This window comes from Papaver somniferum, chromosome 2 (assembly GCF_003573695.1).
Source record: "Papaver somniferum cultivar HN1 chromosome 2, ASM357369v1, whole genome shotgun sequence".
NCBI classification, from domain to species: Eukaryota; Viridiplantae; Streptophyta; class Magnoliopsida; order Ranunculales; family Papaveraceae; genus Papaver; species Papaver somniferum.
Genome location: NC_039359.1, coordinates 76,289,079 through 76,297,715, shown reverse-complemented (window position 1 = coordinate 76,297,715; position 8,637 = coordinate 76,289,079). Strand labels below are relative to the sequence as shown.

The following is an 8,637-nucleotide window of genomic DNA, read 5'->3' as shown; positions in this document are numbered from 1 at the left end:
TTGTTGGAGCCTTCGTCAACAGAGCCTTCGTTGTTGGAGCCTTCGTCAACAGAGCCTTCGTTGTTGGAGCCCTCGTCAACAGAGCCTTCGTTGTTGGAGCAAAGACTTTGTTGTTGGGACTTTCCTCACCTGAGTCTTTGATGAATAGCAGAAGCTTCGTTGTTGGAGATCAGCATTGTTATTAGGAATTTTGCGACAGCCTTGGGAGATCATCATCACTGGGATTTGTATCGTCGTACCAAGACTTTGGGTCATCATTTTTGGGCCTTAGATCATCGCCCTTGGATTTATACTGTTGCGGCCCTCGGGTTTGCACTATCGTTGTATTTCTGATGCTGCCAAAATTGATACTTGGGAGTCTTCGTATAACATCATTGCTTGAACTCTAGTTTAAATTATAGGACCGAAGATATATTATCGATTAGGCATCCTCTTTGGGTTACTGGTATCATCGTTGTCAGAATTTGGATCGTCGTCACCAAGAAATACACGACGTAAAAAAACAAAAATGGTCACTAAAGAGCAGAAGTATAAGAAAAAATTCCGAAGTATTCTTCGAATAAGAAGTATCGGTTCTCGAGTGAATCAATTCATAAGAAGTATGAAGGTTCGTTGAAGAATTATACTTGCTAAAAAGTATGCAGTACAATAAGAAGTATGAACTATATACCCAATTTGAAGTATGTACGTAATCATAACCAATTAGAAATATGAAACAATGAAAAATGCGGCTCTCCACTGCTGATAAGAGGCACTGCCTATCATCGTCGTTGGTCCTTGGATCGTTGTCCTTAAATATTATCGTTGTTGATTGTTGTAGCAAGATTTGGGCTCATTGTCTTCGGAGAGCATCGTCATGGACTATGGCTTGTCATCTTCGCTCGTCGAACTGCGAGATTCTTCGTACGCCGGGTGAATATTGGATCATCGAATTATGAGATGCTTCGCACGTCGGGTTAATCTTGGATCATCAGTATCGAGCATCATATCATCGGTGTTAGGGAGTGGAACCAACTTCGTTGCTCCTTTGGTGTGTTGCTAGTGCTGTTCTACACTCGAGCTGGGCTCTCCTCTTCATGGCAGCAACATTGCGTTAATTTTCACGACGTAAATTTAATCTCTACGTCGGCAGCAACTTGGTGGATATGCAGCAGTTTTATACTTCAGGTTACTTGCATCGACATCGGATATTGAATCATCATTGGACTTGCACTTGGGTGAACTTTGTACTTCATCGTGGACTTTGAATTATCGTCCTCTGGGGGAATTTTGGCACTGTCATCATCAGGGGTGAACCATCTTTATCAGGTTTATGCTTCGGACTTTGGGCTTTGCTCTGGCAGAATTTATAGCATCACCGAACGAACTACACTTCCAGGTACTATCAGCATCGTTGCTTGAGCTTCATCCTCGTGCTTGGCACCATCGTCGTGTTCCACTTCTCACCATTGTTCGTCGTCGGCTTTGCACCGTCATCCCAGGGATTTGCATCGTCATCGTAAGACTTGAGCCTGGTTACGTTGGACTTGAGATGCTCTTCGTTATTGGAGTGTTGCTTAGAACTGTGAACGTTAAAAAGTGCGGAGATGGCTTCGAGTCCTTGGTCAGTTGGATCATAATCAGGCTTTGTATCATCGTTGGAGTCCATATTCTCACACTTGGGCTGCTGCCTCTACTCAATAGGAGGTCTTCGGAGGGAGACCCTTCGTCATAAAAAGCCTAATTCTTCGTAGGGAGACCCGGAGGGAGACCTTTCGTCATAATAACCTTCGTCTTCGGAGGGAGACCCTTCGTCATAAAAATCCATCGTCTTAGGAGGGAGACCCTTCGTCATAAAAAGCCTTCGTCTTCGGAGGGAGACCCTTCGTCATAAAAAGCCTTCGTCTTTGGAGGGAGACCCTTCGTCATGGACCTTGAATCATCGTTGCGAGACTTTGGCTCTTCATCTTCGGAATTGGGTCATCTCAGCAAGACTTGGTCTCGTCGTTGACACCCTTTGGATTGTCTTCATCAAAGATCAGCGTTGTGGAATTTGGATCGTCCTTTGTTTTGCTTTTAGTGCAACCTCCAACTCGAACTGCTGTTATCCTCTTTAAATGGAGTCCGCATTCGTCGGTTGGTCTCCTCACATCGCAGCAACAACAGCGTGGTCAATTGCTCCTATTAGCCTCTACTTGACATGTTCATCGTTGTTGACTTTGCATCTTCGGGATACTTTGATCACCAGCATCGGAATTTGTACCATCGGGATCCTCTTCTTTGCATCGGGACGCCATCTGCTTCGTGTTAGCTTGGTTTAAGAGCCTTCGTTGGCGGGCTTGGAATGGTCATCACGGGACCTTGCATCATCGTCGTGCATACAATCATCTCCATACGGACTAGAGCTTTCATCGGGTTTGCACGCCAGTTTAGTGTCATCGTCTTTGTACTTTGGACGTCGGATTTTGGATTGAAACCTTATCTTCTTAGATCCTTCGTTGCGATGCTGGCCCTGTTACTTGAGCTGCTGCATTCTTGAAGGTCAGTTGGTCCGTAATTTGAACTGAGCCTTATGGTCTTAATCCTGAGTTGAGCCATTTACTGGTGAGATTTTAATTGATGGACGATCCATTCACGTGTGTATCATCACATTAGGGGACTGGAGCGATCATCGTTGCTTCTTTGCTTTGCCTCTTCGGTGGTTATGAAGCAGCGGTTTCTTAGTGACTTTGAGCCAGCGACGTTGATTGGGTCAGGACTGCATCGTCATAATTAGTCCTTCATCGTTCACTTGGGTGAACTTTGTACTTCATCGTCATTGGCATGAGGACGTGATCAGTGGGTTAAAAGAAACAAGTCCATATCTTAGATAGAAATATCATCTAAACATAATAGTTCATAGAACCATTTTCTCAAACAGTTATAAGGCAAGCAACATTCAAACATTATAAGTAGCTTAAAATGTAATAGCTGACAGAGAACTTGATGGATTTTTGCGAACTTAGATACCAATCGCGACACATAGATATTCAAATATATGCGTATTTTAAAGAAATCAAAACAACATTCCATTTAACCGAACTACAGATCCGCATAAATGGTTGAGAAAAGTTTTGAATTAAAAGAAGCATCAGTTGAAAACTTAGGAAATCAACATAAAAAAGGGGAGAAAATCCTCTCCTGATCTTAACAAAGATGGGAAAGGGAAACCCAAGGTCAGAGAACGTTTTTAATTGAAAAAGTTTTAGAAGGTAATGAAAAACTGCATCTAAGTAAACATCAGCTAAAAACTGTTTAGGATGAAATTGAAAAGGTGAAATCTTGTGCTGGTCTTAGAGACGCATGGAAGAATGAAAGATTTTATGAAATCGGAACCAATTTTCAGAAAATTGAAAAATACTTTTAAGAGATAAAAAGTGAAACAGGTAGAATAAATTCTTTACCCATAGCCTGGATCTAGCGTCAAATTGTGAATACCCTTAATTTGGTATCACAACCAAATGAAAGAAACGATATATCAACAGATAGAATGAGATATAAACATAAAATCATTGCAAAATTAAGTGCAGTAAAGTAAAATAGAACACAATAATATACGTGGTTCGACAGAATGTCTACATCCACGGGTAAAAGAGAGTTAAGGTTTTCATTAATCCTTGCTCAGTTCCAACGGGACTTCATTACAAAAGAGGGAAGTGCAGAGAGTTTTTAGGTCGAGAGAGAAGAGAAGAAGTCCCCTTTTTTCAGACCTAATCGTCAGGCTTTTAAGGGGAAAATATATTCCGCCAAATGACATGTTTATCCTTAGCTTAATAATGAAGCAGGCTTGCAAATGATTCGGTGTGTGCTGTTGTACAATTATATCCAGCTGCGGCTTCTGATTGTCCTCCACGTGTCAATACAGATTATAGTGTATACACCCTGCTTCGAAAAAAGAAAATCAAACTTCAATTCTTCATAGACTATTTGACAGATTCACAATTAAAACATAAGTAGCTGCAACTATAAGAAGAAGCATATTTGAAAGAGAAGATGAAAGAAAATCGTGCAAACATAACGTTCAAAGAGAGGGAAAGAAAAGGTGCATGTTCGTACTGGACTAGGAAGTGGAAGTGTTAATGGAGAGTGGGATAACTGGATCTAAAGAGACACGATGCGGAAGAGATAAGAATAAAAAGAGTACTGTTTGGTTGTTGATGGTGGACCTAGGTTACCCAACCCGCGACCCGCCTAGCCCGCTACGGGTTGACCCTAATCCGGCCCGTTGCCAGGTCTAGTTTTGATCGATCTGAAGGGTTTTTACATAACGAGGCATAGTTCCTTCTCATAAAAACGATGATGGTTTCCTCCTCATAAAAACGGCAAAGGTAAGTTTAATTTCGTTAGTGTAATAGGATTTAAGTCATGCTTTTATAAGATTTGATTTTCTAAAGAAGTTTATTGAAGAATTTTAAACAATCAAATTCGTTCATTATTGTTTCCGTATGATTAAATTTATAAAGCTTTTGGACCAGAAAGTGGAATTTCAAACACTAGAAGCCGAGAGAAGGTGGAAGACGGAGATGGTCTTGACTTAATTTCTTTTCTTTACTACTCAAATTTCAATCTTCGGAATCTGGTGATGGAGATGGTCTTGATTTTGTTTGGATTCAATTAGCTCGTCAAGTGCCTGGTAATTCACTCACTCACTCTCAATTATTATTATTATTATTATTCCATTGTTCTTGTATACCCAGTTTGAATTGGAGTTTCAAAATTAGAACTTGGTCATAAACACTGGACATTGAGCTTGTGATTTGATTTGTTTTTGGGTTCGATCTTAGGGGAACTGTTGGGGACTTTGTACTTTGATTGCAAATAAATTGTGGGTTTTTTTCATATGTTCAGAATTGAATGTCATGTCTTAGCTAATTGCAGTTTGGGAAGCTGGGGAAAAAAACATTTTGAATGGAAAATAAAGTTAAGAACTAGAAGTCTAGTATGGAGCTTTTTGAAAGCAAAAAATAAAAATGTGGTTTGTAATTATAGCCTAGTTTGTTAAAGTGTAATGGGAAGTAACATTTACACGTATAATCCATTAAAACTTTAAGTACGTTCTAAAGATCTCAAACCCGTAAACAACAAAATAGCGATCTTAAGTAGGTACTGATTAAGTTTAGATAAGATCCTCGAAGCTAGGTCCTGCTTTTTTATATGGTTAATGTCTCTGATGAGATGTCGTCATGTCGATCATTGCTGGATGATTTTGACCGCTCAGACTCATATTGTTAATTATGGTGCCTTGCCACTAGGTAAGCAGCTATTGCAAGTTTGCAGTACCAATCTTGGGCGTATTGCATCAGCACATGCTGTGAGTAAGGGAATTAACTGGATATTCAAACATGATTTTGTTTATTCTAAATTGTCATGGGTGTCTTTTAGCCGCACATCCAAGTCTTGGCCATGCCACGCACTAGATACCACATGAAGTGAGATAAGAACCAAGATGATGCCTTTACCAAATTCGCTCTGCCTCGTGTGATTTATTTGAAACCTTGAAATTAAGTACACGTGGTTTTCTCAATTTGAGTATGTTGGTTGCTAACATTGAATTACGCGCTTAATCCTTTTCTTGAACCCATTTTTGTTTTCTGCATCAGTACTATTGAACTATTGAACTGAACAGTACTTTTCTTGCACCCAATTTGAGTATGTTGGTTATTCATTACTCTTAAACTGTACAATTCGTAGTATCATGTTCATATAGAAATATTGATATGCTAAGAGATATCTTTACTGGATTTTTTTTGTTTTATATGGCTTCTGTTTCTAAGTATACATATTACTACTTTCAGACTCTTATCTTATTCAGTCATTCAAACTCTTATCTTTTGTTTCTGGGCAATGAAACTGGGTTTGAAGCTTCTCCAAGAAATAGCTATGGTTGGTTCATTCAGGTGACCATACATCACTACTCTGCCTCAAATGTTCCTTGTGCCTGTTTTCTTGAATGAACATACCCGTCAAAAAATGCGTTCATACTCTCAGATCGTTGTGTAGTAGACATCCCAGCCCAAAATGTGGTCTTCACAAAACAAGGTACCCATCGATTTTTCTCCTTGTATAGTTTGCTCAACCATTTATTTTGTTTCAAGCTTTCGGTACTTTTCCAACATTTCACTCCAACGTTCTTCAAATTCAGCGGGACACTGTGTATCATAAACAGCTTTTTTCATCCTAGATTTTATCCTTACATAGTTATCATACCTGCTTAACTTTTTTGGTATTTTCTTCATTATATGCCATAAGCACCACCTATGTTTGGTATCCTTGAAAACTATCTCAATTGCATTTTTCATTGCGCCGGCTTGGTCTGTAATTATACCACCTGGAGCAACTCCATTCATACCATCGAGCCATGTTCTGAATAACCAAACAAAAGTTTTAGACTCCTCATTAGAAAGCAATCCACAACCAAGTAAAATTGATTGTCCGTGATGGTTAACCCCAACAAACGGAGCAAAAGGCATGTCATATTTGTTTGTCAAGTATGTGGTGTCAAAGGTGGCAACTTCACCAAATTCTTTGTAGGCTTCTCTGCATCTATTATCAGCCCAAAACACATTCTTCAAAGAGCCTTTTCCGTCCAAAGTCCACCCTGTAGAAGAAATTTAGATCCCTATTTTGCATGTTTGTAAAGTGATTCAGAAGTGTTGTAGCATCTCCTTCGCTAAGCTCTGAAGTTTTTTCTCTTGCAAGCATGTTCCTCAAAGTTTTTTCATCATAGGGGAGGTTTTCGTACCCACCACCTTCAACCGCCAATGAACCATAGGTCTTACAAATCCTGATTCCTGCTTCGTCGTTTAATAAGACTCTTTTCTTTGTAGCCATGTTGATTCTTTTATGGCTTCTCAAATATCGAGCTTTCGATGGACTGTTCAAATGGTTATGTTGAAGGGAAACAACACTAATCATCCATTTATCATCTGCATACAGTCTCGCTGAAATTTTGGCTTTGCAACCAGTTCTTTGTGTTGGAGGGAGATTTAACGGAGTGTCTGAAGCTGTAACGTTGTTCCCCTCTTTGAAACATGTATAACTTACATGTACTTGTACACCGTTTTCCTTTTTGCATGTTTTTTTCTTAACAGAAAATCCTGTCTTGTATGCATAATTATTATAAAATTCAAATAATTCATTAGCGCTATGAAACCTCATACCAAGCTGTAACGTTCTTTCCCTCTTTGGAACATGCATGTACTTGTATACTGTTTTCCTTTTTGCATGTTCTTTTCTTAACAGAAAATCATGTCTTGTATGCATAATTATGAGTAGGAACTATGCCCTCGTTATGTAAAAACCCTTCAGATCGATTAAAACAATAACAGAAAACTCTCATGTTTATTTTGGAAAATAGAAAAATAGATAATAGCTAAAATTAAAATAACATAACACGTGTGGGAAAAGAGAGAAAACTAAAAATGGAGAAAGTCTTTGCCACGTCATTGGTGGGATTGGTGGGATTGACCATGGGATTTAGGATGGGGTGAAAAGAATTATTGGTCTTTTTAAAACAAACTAATGGTATTGGTGTATAAGTATGATTGGCTAGATATACTAAATAAAAGTTGTTATAAGAGAAGTCTTATGGTGGAATCCATCCATCTTCCACGCCACCTCAGCGTTTGGAATTGTGGATGGAAGCGCAAGTGTAATGGTGGAATAGTAGAAACGCTATTCTTAATGGAGCTAAAAAAACGCAATTAAGAATGGAGTTAAAAAACGCAGCTAAGAATGGAGTTTTTTTTTTCAGCCGTTAGATTTCAACAACTCATTTTAAATCTATAGATAAAAAAAAACACAATTAAGAATGGAGCTTTTTTTTTAGCCGTTAGATTTCAACAACTCATTTTAAATCTACTGATAAAAAAAAACGCAATTCTTAATTGCGTTTTTTTAGCTCCATTCTTAATTGCGTTTAACGCTATTCTTATTGGCGTTCAGATGGATTTCACGAACCTTCCACGAAACCGTGGAACCTTGTTTGGATTTTCTGTGGAAGACCCCAACTTGGAAGCCACTAGACTTGACATTCCATGGTTTTTCCACACTTGGAATAGTTTGGATTCCACCATAACACTTACTCTAAACGTGTAATTATGTTAAAAATATCTAGGGTGAATCTCGTTTATTACTGGGATGCTCTTGTGTCTAGCCCTATAAATAAAGGCTCTAATATTTATCTAATACACTGATTAATAGAATTTCTTCCGTCTTCTCTCTACTTTGTGTCTCTATTTTTCTCTCTTTCTTTATTTATAATACGTCATCAGCACGTAGCTCTAATCACTAAGTTGTAGATAATAATAATCGATAGTTTTTATTTTATTTTATGAATCGACTAGGTATTCCCGGCCTACGGCCGGGGCTCAACCTCTGTCGATATCTTTTGTTGTTGTTGTGTTGGTCCAAAATAGATTCCCAGTAAACCCAATACTTTATTAGTTCTTAATTTTCCAAAATGTAACATTAATCAATGTCTTATGACAAACTTCTTAAACAGTAAAAGAAAATCTTGAACAAAGAACATTATTACCGGGTTCTCTGTTATCTCCTTGGTGCACCAGGTCTATCGGCTCAAACTGACATAACGACCACCAAACTTATTAGGAGCATTTT

At 38.6% G+C, this 8,637-nt stretch overlaps 1 long non-coding RNA gene across 1 annotated transcript; it reads left to right on the top strand.

Moving 5' to 3' along the window:
• Positions 1-4,295: 4,295 nt before the first annotated feature.
• LOC113353565 lies at positions 4,296-7,193 on the top strand. The gene is made up of 4 exons (XR_003361373.1): positions 4,296-4,346; positions 4,494-4,651; positions 5,814-6,057; positions 6,846-7,193. It is a non-coding gene; the product is annotated as an uncharacterized LOC113353565 (long non-coding RNA).
• Positions 7,194-8,637: the final 1,444 nt, after the last annotated feature.